This window comes from Hakea prostrata, chromosome 4 (assembly GCF_041222555.1).
Source record: "Hakea prostrata isolate BN-2017 chromosome 4, UWA_Hpros_2, whole genome shotgun sequence".
In the NCBI taxonomy this organism is placed as follows: Eukaryota; Viridiplantae; Streptophyta; class Magnoliopsida; order Proteales; family Proteaceae; genus Hakea; species Hakea prostrata.
Genome location: NC_142603.1, coordinates 43,215,644 through 43,227,206, shown reverse-complemented (window position 1 = coordinate 43,227,206; position 11,563 = coordinate 43,215,644).

The following is an 11,563-nucleotide window of genomic DNA, read 5'->3' as shown; positions in this document are numbered from 1 at the left end:
TTGGCTACAAAATCAAAGTTAGATATGGGCCGACCACACGGTAGGGTAACCACCTCTGAAGGCTAAGTTAGTAATTGGAACACCACAATGCTCTAGATGATCCCAGATCTTGATTGAATATGATAATGGAGGGAAATGATTCAGTTACCTTTACTCAATGCGATCCTTTAGTTTATACAGGGTCTACCTGCGGTTCGCCACCATTGGACAATCCTTGCCACCCCTTTGTGGCCGCTTGATCATAGGGTTTTACCCCTCTTTCGGAGGTAATGGTAGTTATCTTCTTTGGCATGATTGTCCATCCCATATTGGTGTTAGTTACCTTCTGGGACACAATCGTCCATCTTGAATTTTAAGAAGTCACGTCACCTTCTATAACTGCTCAAGTCCCTTCCTCTTCAAGTTACTTGATGGTTCAACCATCGAGTCTGTCCCGATCGTGGTCGAACCTAGTTTTGGGTTATTTTGTATATATCATCCGGCTTCTCATTCCTCCACAGTTATACATGGCTATGCCCGTGTACCACATGCATGCTCGTATCAGATCCACTATGAGTGTGGGAAGATGGGTGAACAACCCAAATGGGTGGAGTGGATCTGAACTTATCTTTAGACTGCTTGGATTTGGTGATCTTGAGATCCACTGATGGAATACCTTTTCTTTTCTTCTTTTTACCAACAAGCTTGAGAGGAGTCATTTTGGTCTATTAAATTCCACTAAGGGCATTGGTGAAGGGAGTTTTTAGTTCTTAACTCTTTATTTGTTGTGCTAAAGAAATTGTCACAGATATTGGGTATGCGTTTGGTAACATCTTCATTCTGGGAGATTTGTTCTTTTGTAAAATCATTTTTTGATGTTTCTATGCTAAAAGACCGTTCTTTGTTTGGAAATGAATATTTGATAAATTTGTTCTGAAAATAGTTTCATAATACTATTAGAATAAGTTGGTGTTTGATAAAGCCGTTCTAAGGTTTTAGTTGAGACCAATTTTATCACTTCAATTTCTGTTCTTTGTATATATATACACACCAAAGACACTTTCTAAAAAGGTTACCAAACACACCGTGGTTCTGCATGAAAATATCAACTTGTTTAAGGGCCTGTTTGGTTACATGAATACAGAGATTTCAAATCTCTGGATTCATGAATCTGAGAATTTACACTAAAAACGTGAATCTGTAGATTTATGGGTAATGGGTAAAATTCAGAGATTTCAAAAAAGTTATACATTTGCACATTCACAAAAATCACGTCGATCAAATAGTTTTTAGGATGAGTCCACAGATTTCATTCCACAACCAAACATTTAATTTTATAAATTATGACTCCATAGATTTGAAATCTCCAGACTCATGTAACCAAATAGGCCCTAAGGGAATAAAGGCTGTCTGTTAGGCACTTAGACGAAAAAAATTTGCTCATTTATTTTCTTTTTTGATGATGCTTTTATTTTCTTTCAATTGGATTTGCATTAGATCTGCTTGGGGCATCAACTTTGACAAGATGGGCTGTTCTTTAGCTCCCGTACTCCTATCATGCAAAAGCTCAAGAATTATTTTGTTTGTTTTTTGTTTTTCATTTTTTTTTTTTTTTTTCCTAATGAAAGATAAATATATTATTTATACTTCACAAGCCCATAAGTAATATATGTTTACATTGGACCACTCCTTCCTTTCATAATCATGGATGAGATTATAGCCATATTAAAGAACCATTTCAAGACAAAGGGATTGTTAAAGCAAGAAAACCTAACATTTGTACTTCTATTAGAGGTATCCACCAAAAATTGGGTTAAGCTGAGAGACCAAACGTGATTATTTGGTCTAGCTAGCAGATCAAGAACGGCTTTCTCATCGCACCAAATCTCCTGCATCTAACATTGAGTAAGTTGTATGAGATAAACTCAATCGTAGCTTTCAAAAATTTTATTGGTCTTTATCCACCACATACTAAATACTTAGGAGTCTCCCCAGAAACCCCCAATATCCACCCAGATCTTTTCATTTGTGGATTGAGAAACCCTGTACACATTAAAATAGGATTGTGAATAACATTTAAATCAGATAGAGAAGCACAAATACATTGTTCAAATGGTTTAGGTTTAAGATTTGTTTGGTCAAGTGCATTTATCCATGGGTCTAATGCATAATCTAGTAAACCACTTGGATATGTTAATCGAAACTCTACCTGTTGCGTCAGGGGGTTGCTCAAGGAAAACTACAATATTACGCAGAGACCACACATAGTAGCAAGTAATGATAAACACAAAGCAAAACCCTTTAAGAGGATCCTATACAAAGAGTAATTATAAAGAATTTTTTTTTTTTTTGAGGGCCAAAGTATGAAAACTTTAATTAGATGAAAGAGCTAAGGTTACCAGGTCTAGACAACAACAAAGAAGTATCAACCATAAACAGAAGTGGAACACCCCACCAAGAATATAGAGAAAAGATTTGCAAAGTTGAAATAAGGATCTCTAGGTGAAAAACTCAATTCTCAATCCCAAAGGCCTTGCTGCCTAGATTCACTTAGTTCATTCACAAATTGACTGCACTGTCGCCACACAATACATAAGTAGGTTGAACTAAGGTCCACTAAGACAAAATAGCCTTAACTAGGAGTCTAGGAGTCCTAGCATTCTGATGGATTCAGCCGAATTCAGATAATATTCGGAAAATTAATTTTTTAAATACAAAATCTTTTAAATGGGCATATTAAATAGAATATTTTTACTCCTTTTTGACATCTTTACCATTTTATTTGTAAGGATTATGTTTTACATTTAAGAATTTAGCAACGTTGTATTTATTTTAGTAGAAAATCTAGAAAAATACTCACATATCTCAAGTAAAAACTTCATAAAAAATAAGAAAACAAATCCAAAAAAATAAGTTAATTGAAAATTTTACTGGAAGGGTAATAATCAAATGGAAAAGTACTCCCATATTCACATCTTATTAGTAATCAAACTGATTCAGATACCCCTAAATGGATACAAATACGAATTTAGAAACAGATTTTGATTATCCCTTTATACCCCTATTTAAGGTCCTTTTTACAAAGAAGCCCTGTCCCCGGAAATCCTAAATTTCAACCCAACCCATCTCATCCCAATATTTTGAGTCCTTTGACTGAAGACATTTTGTCCTCTCATTTCGTCCCACTAAACTCAAGACGAGTGAAGATCTCATGCAATTTTGTATAATGGTTTCAATTAAAAGATATTGAAATAACTTGGCTACCTTAGGAGCGAGGAGTTAGTCTTGAGAGGGTTTGGACTCCCTTGTGAATAGTGTTCCGTGTGCTCCCTTGCACAACTAGGGTTTTCCCCTGCTTCAACCGGTACTCGCGTCTCCTCTAATGAGCCATTCGAAAATGACCTCGAAATGGCTCCCTGTTTTTCTCCTTTAGATGATGTTTACATCCATGAGATGAGCACCATTCCTTTAAGGGTTTTGGACCCTACTCTTTCCCCTCGATAATGGCACTTGTAGAGACACCATGCTTTTTAACCACGAGGGGGGGGGTACAAGATAGTAGATACTCACTGTGGGTTCTATTCTATTAATATTTTTTTTAATAACTTCTCATTTGTGAGCCTTGTTTATTTTTGTGGTTAGAAAGTGTCAAGAAAGAAGGGAGATAACTGGATTTGCTTGCCCTACCCTTCACACAGACATCACGTCAAGCATGATTGAGAATTATCAGATGAGTGGGCTTACCTTTCACAGTAGATCAACTAGTCAAGGTTGGGGTTCCCCTAAGTGGGCCGCCATCTCAAAGTGGGCCTCATTCTACATTGGATGTTGGACCGTTTAGGAGACCTTTAGTTGACCCAAGGCCCAAGTCTATTATTACTGATCGTGGACCAGAACTCTCCTTCCCAGCGAAAGGAGGATCAGAACCCCAACCATAATAGCCCATCCTCCTCAGTCCTCGATCTAGCCCCTCTATCTGGGCCACATTCCAGCCCAACTATCTTGATCCGTCGGACTGTGTTTCTGGGTCAACTGAAATCCACTTTAAACCGGGGCAGCCCTCCCTCCTTTGAACTGTCTCGGGCCATGGCCTTTTCCAAGGGGAAAAGAAACTATCTTTTGGTCAAAATTCACCTAGTTAACATCCTTTGAACTATCTTGAGGAACATAATGTTATTGAACAAACTTTAAGAATAAGAATTAGTAGCAAAGAGAAAGGATTTTGTTTTCTTTCTGCCACGTGGGCATAATATATTATGAACGGTCTGATCTGGATTGTAGCCTGTGTGAATTATTACACCATTTTATTGTGAATGAAGACATTGCATTATTATGACCACCACAAAAATAACCATGGTGTGATATTTATTTATATAACTCAATACCCTTTAATTCATCATAGGCCATCCACCTTTTTTTTTTTCTCCCACTCTTATAGTATATTCACGTTGTTGGAATATAAGTAAGAATTATGATGATAATAGTTCAATGCAATAAGACTGAGGCATCGGAGGAAACTAATGTACCACAAATAAAATGGTAACTTAATAATTTTATCATACACCTTTAAGTTTTCTATTTTGTATATTAAAAAAAATATTTGTATTTTTATCGAATGTGAGATTAGTCTTGGTTGACTTATAGGAATAATAGAAGAAATGGAAAAAGATTTACCTAATAAGATGTTTTTAAGAAAAAAGTTTTACTCAAATAAATTTTATTTTGAAGATGTCGCCTCTAGTTGTGATAACCCTTTCCCTGTGGAGGAGAATGAGGTGGAGTTTCCATCACCAGCTGATCAGGGATCTCGTATGGAGTAGAGGATGGAGGAGCTACCCATTGTCAATGTGCCAACCACTCGTAAACGCCAAAGGACATCGCCGGACTTTATGCAGTTACAGCCGATTGAACGTTTTAACCTCTTCTTTGACTCGTTGATGGCAGAATTTGTTGATCCCAAAATTTATTCTGGGGGGCATGGGGTTCCATGGAAGCTTGCTATCTCCTTAACCTGCACTCTGTTTTACCACTACAACAAATGGATCCGAATCAGTAAATTCCGCAGGTGGTTTTTCAGAACATGGTTGTGGAACCAGCAGTTTGTATTGTCCTCTTTATTTCTATACTATCAATCTTGATGAGTTGGTTACATAGAATTCATCCAATCTCTAGGAATAGGTTTTTTGCTTGATGATGTTGTGTTTAATATTTGAAAACTCTGTTGGAATGTCTGCGATTAGAAATATTAGGAGTATCTGCAATATGTTTACCTTGTGTCCGGTGTTATTCTTAATTATTCTATTACTGAAGTTTCTTGGTGTTTGTTCTCATTTTTGTTGGTGGAAAGTTTGGTGGAGGAGGAAGGTTACTTGGTTTCAATCTCTCTTTTTGTTCTTAAATACCTTACTTGTTATAATGAAAATTTTGGCGTGGAACATTCGAGGCATCAATGGACATTTCACTCAGCACTGTCTAGCGAAACTCTTTAAGAAACACATGCCTGATCTTGTTTTCCTGTGTGAAACCAAATGCAGGGATCATAACCTGTTTGTTCTTGACAAAACTAAGCTTTTTAATGGTTTTAATATTGTCAAAAGTGAGGACAGTCGAGGATCTAAAGGACTAAATGGAGGGATAGTGGTTCTAGCTTCATATGGGCTTCAAACTCAACTTATTTTTTCTGACTCCTCAGTCATTATTCTGCGATGTGAGTTGAGTGATGGCCCTTTGATTATGGTATTCATTTATGCCCCACCCCAATACCATGATTGAAATTTTTTTTGGTCCACCCTTGCATCTTTGCTACTGCCTCTACAAGACCCTTTTATAATTATGGGAGATTTTAATGAGCTATTGGAGGCTAAAGATAAGTTGGGGGGGGGGGTACTTTTAAACCTTCAAGTGCGCTACTTGCTTTGAGGGGACTCATACAGGATGAGAACCTTCAGGAGATTGTTGTGCCCGGATGCCCGCATACTTGGACCAATAGACAAAGTCCGCCTAATTTGGTGAGAGAAAAGTTAGATCGAATCTTTCTCTCTCCGGCAGGTATGGGTAGGTTCCCAAATCCAAGGGTGTCCAAGTTACCTGTGACGGGTTCAGACCATAATCCGTTGTTATTGGAACCTATGGTACCACCCCATCATGATCAAAAGATCTTCCATTTCCAAAATGCATGGTTCTCTCATCCCAACTTTTCATCTAATCTTCGGTTTGCGTGAGATGAAAATCATGGCTGCTCCCTTACAGGAAAATTGGCTAATATGCCTCGGTTTTTACGACATTGGAATAATTCAGTTTTGGGAAAATAGATAATTTGATTCACAGAACTGCGGTAGAAATTGATGTGATGGAAAAGGTTTTGAATCCCGATTGGAACCTCATAAAACGGAAAAAAGAGACATTGGAGTGGGCTCTAAAGGTGGAAGAAATGTTTTGGTTCCAGAAATCGAGAAGTAAGTATATCTTTGATGGGGATCGAAACACGAAATTTTATCATCTTTTTTGTAAGATTAATCTCCATCAAAGGCGAATCAACTCAATTTGTGCGAATGGAAGACTGTATTCCTCACCAAGGGATATTGTGGGGGTCTTTGCTGAGCATATGAAAGTCTTGTATGAATTATGTGATCCGTTACATCCTGAGTTCGTGAAATGTCTCTTCCCACCAATTAATGGATCCCTGAATGGTATCTCGGGAATTCCGGATGACCTCGAGGTAAGAAATGCTGTCTTTTCTCTCGGACCCCATAAAGCCCCAGGGATAAATGGGTTTAATGCATTTTCTTTCAAAATTTTTGGGAATTGATTAAGGAGGATGTGGTTACATTTGTAAAGTCTTTCTTCACTGAAGAGAGGTTACCTAATGGTGTTAATCACACTCTCTTATGTTTTACTCCGAAAAAGGATGGGGCTAATGAGGTTTTTGATTTTAGACCCATTAGCTTGTGTAATGTATCCTACAAAATTATTGCCAAGCTCTTAGCCAAAAGACTGAGATCTTTTCTTCCTAGTTTTATCTCTCCTAATCAAGGAGCTTTTGTGGCAAATCGACAAATTACGGACAATATTATTATTGCCCAAGAAAATTTTCATTTCATGGTAAAGTCTCGAAACAGGTGGGGTGTGTCACATCCTCCCAGCCGGTACCCTAACTGACATACCCGAGAGTGTGACCCACAGCCCCGAAGATCAAGTATCGAGGAAATCATCCTCCCACATATACAATAACATAATCATAAACAGGAAATAATCAAGGTTTAATATTATAAATAAGGTTCAAAACAAGAATATAATCAGAGTGCGGAAAATGATACCAGATATCCAAAGATATCAAAAGAAGTAGAGAGAGGCGGAAACTCATTCCACAAAATACAACGGAACGCAGCATGTAAGTCTAAAAGAAATAACAACTAAATCAAAGGAACTAAGAAAGATAACTATTCGCTTTGATTTGCAATGAAATAGGGAGAGATTGAATTTTTAGAACTATTCGTAGTAAATAAAGGATGAGAATTTATAATAGAGAGACAACGAAAAGGTAGTCAGGTAGTCTGGTAGTCTCTGCAAATGATTGGAAATTATGTATCTACAAGTTTATTCACGGGGAATAATTTTTTTTAACAAAAATCAATTAAAAAGAACTTTTGGGAAACTAAAATCAGAGAAAAACAACAATAAATCAAACTCACCCTAGGTAGTATGAATTTTCCCGTTCAATAACTCTGAAACTTCCATAAGAATCTTGTCAGTAAAAAATATAATTTCACCTTCTGGATTTCCAACATACAGCTTCTAAGGTTATATTTCTCTTTGGTGAATATGGAACGAAATTTTATATGCTTATTGTTGGTCTATTCCACAGCCATTAAAGTATTACAATTGGAACATAACAAACACCTATTGCATGGATACAATTGGAACATAACAAACACCTATTTCATGATTACCATCCATCAAAATATTAGAGAATGGAGAAGCTAAACAAATAATAGAAGTAACAGTTACACCAACTAAAGTCTGTAACCATATGCCAATCCCAGTAACTTGATTGCCGAATCAAGTATGAGAAAAATGACAAACAAGGAGAGTTCATGGTCGGAAACCACAGAGAAAATTGCAATTGATGCAATCTGGAAACCATAGAGAACATTACAAGAAAGCGTCAGTAGAACCCATAATTTCTCAAGAGTTTGTAATGTTACATTTTAGTTCTTGAACCACCATTTCCATCTTGTGCTTATAGTTAGCTATGTCATGCAAGCAAGCCAATTATCTTTCTCAACCCATATGTTTTGGTGTTGTTGGTCCAAGTTTTTCTTGGACTTTTGTTTGTGTGCCAAGGTCTACAATTGACCCAAGTGAATGAAGAATTCTCAAGCTGTTGTGGATTATATCTGCCTCAGCGTATCGAGGACTTTGATATAGTTTGAGAGAAGGCAACTCAAACTCGTGGGATTCCTTCTTGGCGAACCTGTACCTTGACTACGCTAAGGCTATAGAAGAAGAAGAACAAAACCTACTCTACAAAAACTAAAACAAAATTGATAAGTGTAAATTGTTATTGATGTGTGTTGATTTGTCTTTTACAATGAGTTTACACTGCTATTTACAGAGGAAGACGATGACCAACTCCTGAAACTGCCAACAAATAACCTTGGGTTAATTTCTCATAATTTGGAGATAAGAGAATTTAAAATTCAAACTCCTTACTAGCAATAACTACCATAACAAGATTTGGCTTCAGGCCTGCCTTGGACAAGTTCATTTTCATCCTAGGCTACTATTGATTATGCCAAATCATTTGGCCTGGTTCATTTTAGAACAGCGTATATTATAGCCGTTAATTTTTGGGGACTACCATTGCCCTTCATAGCTGTATGATTAAGAATCACTCCTTGTATTGAAATCAAAAGCCCATGTTTTGATTTCACTTTTAAATTTAAATTCTTGAAAAAGGTTCACCACCAACACGCACCATGTCCTCCATGAGAAGACCCTACGTCAAAGTAATAAATACCCAACACAACACTCCAGCTTGTGCCTTCTTGCTTTATCCGGCAAGCCACGGCTGAAAGTGGCCGGAAACTCTTAGAAAGACTTCTAAAAGCCCAACTTGGAGGAATACTTATCAAAAAATGAGGACACAATTTCACCAAACTTCCATCATTATTGAGGTACTTCCCCAACTCCTATTTCCATTTCTCTTGGGCCTTACTGTGAAGTCCTTTTCCCAATGAGAAGTTTCCCACTCCTTAAGGGCGAAAAGCTTCATGCTACTCTTTACCACCCCTCTTATTTTTGCCTCTAAACCCTTTCAGCCATTTCTAGCCCAACAAGTTTGATGTGCCAGAATGGGTACCATGGGTTGATCACATTTGTCGTGACATCCATTGTAAATCCATCATAGACAAATTAGGATTGCTCATGCTCTAAGGCTCTCCACTGAATGCATGAAGCTTGATACCCCTTTATTGTTTGTAGCCTTAGATTTTGGTATGTTTTGAGTAATACTTTCATTTGAAGTTTGGGATGGCCACTCCTACCCTTTAGGACGTAAGCGCCCTCTTAGGACTACGTCCAAATGGCCTAGACTTTTCCAAAGGCTCCAGTTATACTCTTTACCATGTATTGTATCAAAGGACTACTAGCCCCGTCTCCCATCAAGAATTTGTTGCCTTCCTTTTAGTCTAGAGATACTTCATCTGTGGTAGATCAAGCAAGGTCACCAAGGAGTTCCTTTGGCTTGCCAATGCTTTGGCCAATGGGCGCTCAAGTGTGAGGATGCTCTATTCTACTAAGAGATATACAAAATTTTCTGGTTCCGTCATCTACTTGAGAGATTAGATAAGGATTTTTCATTCCCTATCATCCAACTCAAGTCGTTGGTTGGCTAAAGGAAGCCATTCTCCATCCAATGACTGAGCCAAAAATCTAGGCAAAATACCTGACCTACCATGACCTGCACTTTGGGGTACAGGTAGAAGGTTCTGAAATAATATGTGTGGCACTCAAGTGTACAATCCGCAAATGGTAGCCCACCAATTCAGCCTATGCTAGCGAGTACCTTTCCCAGCTACTACTATCTCCTTCTTTACTCTCCACCTAAACATAACAAACTGGAAGGTTGTTGTGACTTTAGAACTTCTTTCTCTAGTATTTCTTGAGAAGCCTAGTATCGTTCTTGAATTATTACCATGGTGGAGAGCATATTTTGAAGCCTTGTCTTTAAGGATCATGAGTTTGATGCACCATCTTCGTCTTTGCAAAGTGTAAAGAATGTGGGCCCATGCAAGACTAAAAGAGATGGACTACTCCTCAATTGTTAATTATAAACAAATTTTCTAGACCAAGTGTCACCCTAATCCAGTCATTATGGCTGAGCGCCACAAAAAAGCCCTAGACAACCTTGAATTCAAGGAATGGGTGAAATTCCTTTAGCACACTACTCGATTTAAGAAATTTATAGAACAAAAACCCATAGACTATATAGGCCCCTTGATTGAGAGGTGGGGAGACTGTTCATCGTGCAACCCCCTCTCCCTATTGCTGACTTTGTGGTGGCTAATTTGTTCACCCAAATGAGCATCTTTGCTAAGATGACCTCCATTGGTTGATCACTCAAACAAAGCTTGGCAGCTTAATTGATGGCCACATCATGGTTTCTCCAAAAGTGATTATCCAGCTCCAATTGAGGCCGATAGTCTTCTAGGCTTTGGGGTTTCCCCATTAAATTAGCTTTCATCATTTTTTTCCATCTCACCCTTAGTTTTTCTTTTCAGCCACATCACTACCTTGTCCAAGTAAATGGTCAATGACAGAGCAGGCCACAGAAAAAGACTAGGAGAAAGAGAGCAAGGAGGAGGAAGAAAAGGAGGCCTTTGCCACTACTAGGATGAGGAAGTCCTTAGCTAAACAAAAGGAAATTTTGTCATGTCTCCCTATCTTCGTAGGGTAAAAAACATTGTTCCAAGGCGGCAGAAAAATCCTTAGACAAAAAGGTGCATTCTCCTTCTTCTCCACTTTCTGATTTCTTTGCGGATTCTAACTACATCCTGATGGAGCCCCTTGACATTGCATTTGTGTCACAAATAATTTCATTGGACCTTGAAGAAATACCAAAGAGGAAGAGACCAAGGACAACCATCGTTAGCAGTCCTTTAGAACAATGAGATGGCTCATAAAACCATAAGGAAGAATCCACGCTTTCTTCTCACATTAACCTTTGTCCTCGAGACCCTCCAACTTCAGTACACACAACAAGTCGTAGTGATTCTCCTCCCATCCCACACTTGGTAGAAGTGGAGGTTGTATGAGGGGGAAAGGGGATAATAAAAAATTAAAAAAAAAAAAAAAACATGTTGAACCAATGGAGGAAAGACAAGGGTTATATTGGGGGCCAAGATGGATCAAAGACTCATCAAGTGTAGCTGGAAGAACTCGCTTAGGTTGTAGGCTATCAAAACATGGCTGAAAAACCCATCTAGGAACTAATAAAGAGATGAAAGCGAATGAGAGAAACACAGAAAAACAAGAGGACAAGGGAGACATCCCAACCAACTTGGTAGAAGGCCAAACATTGAAG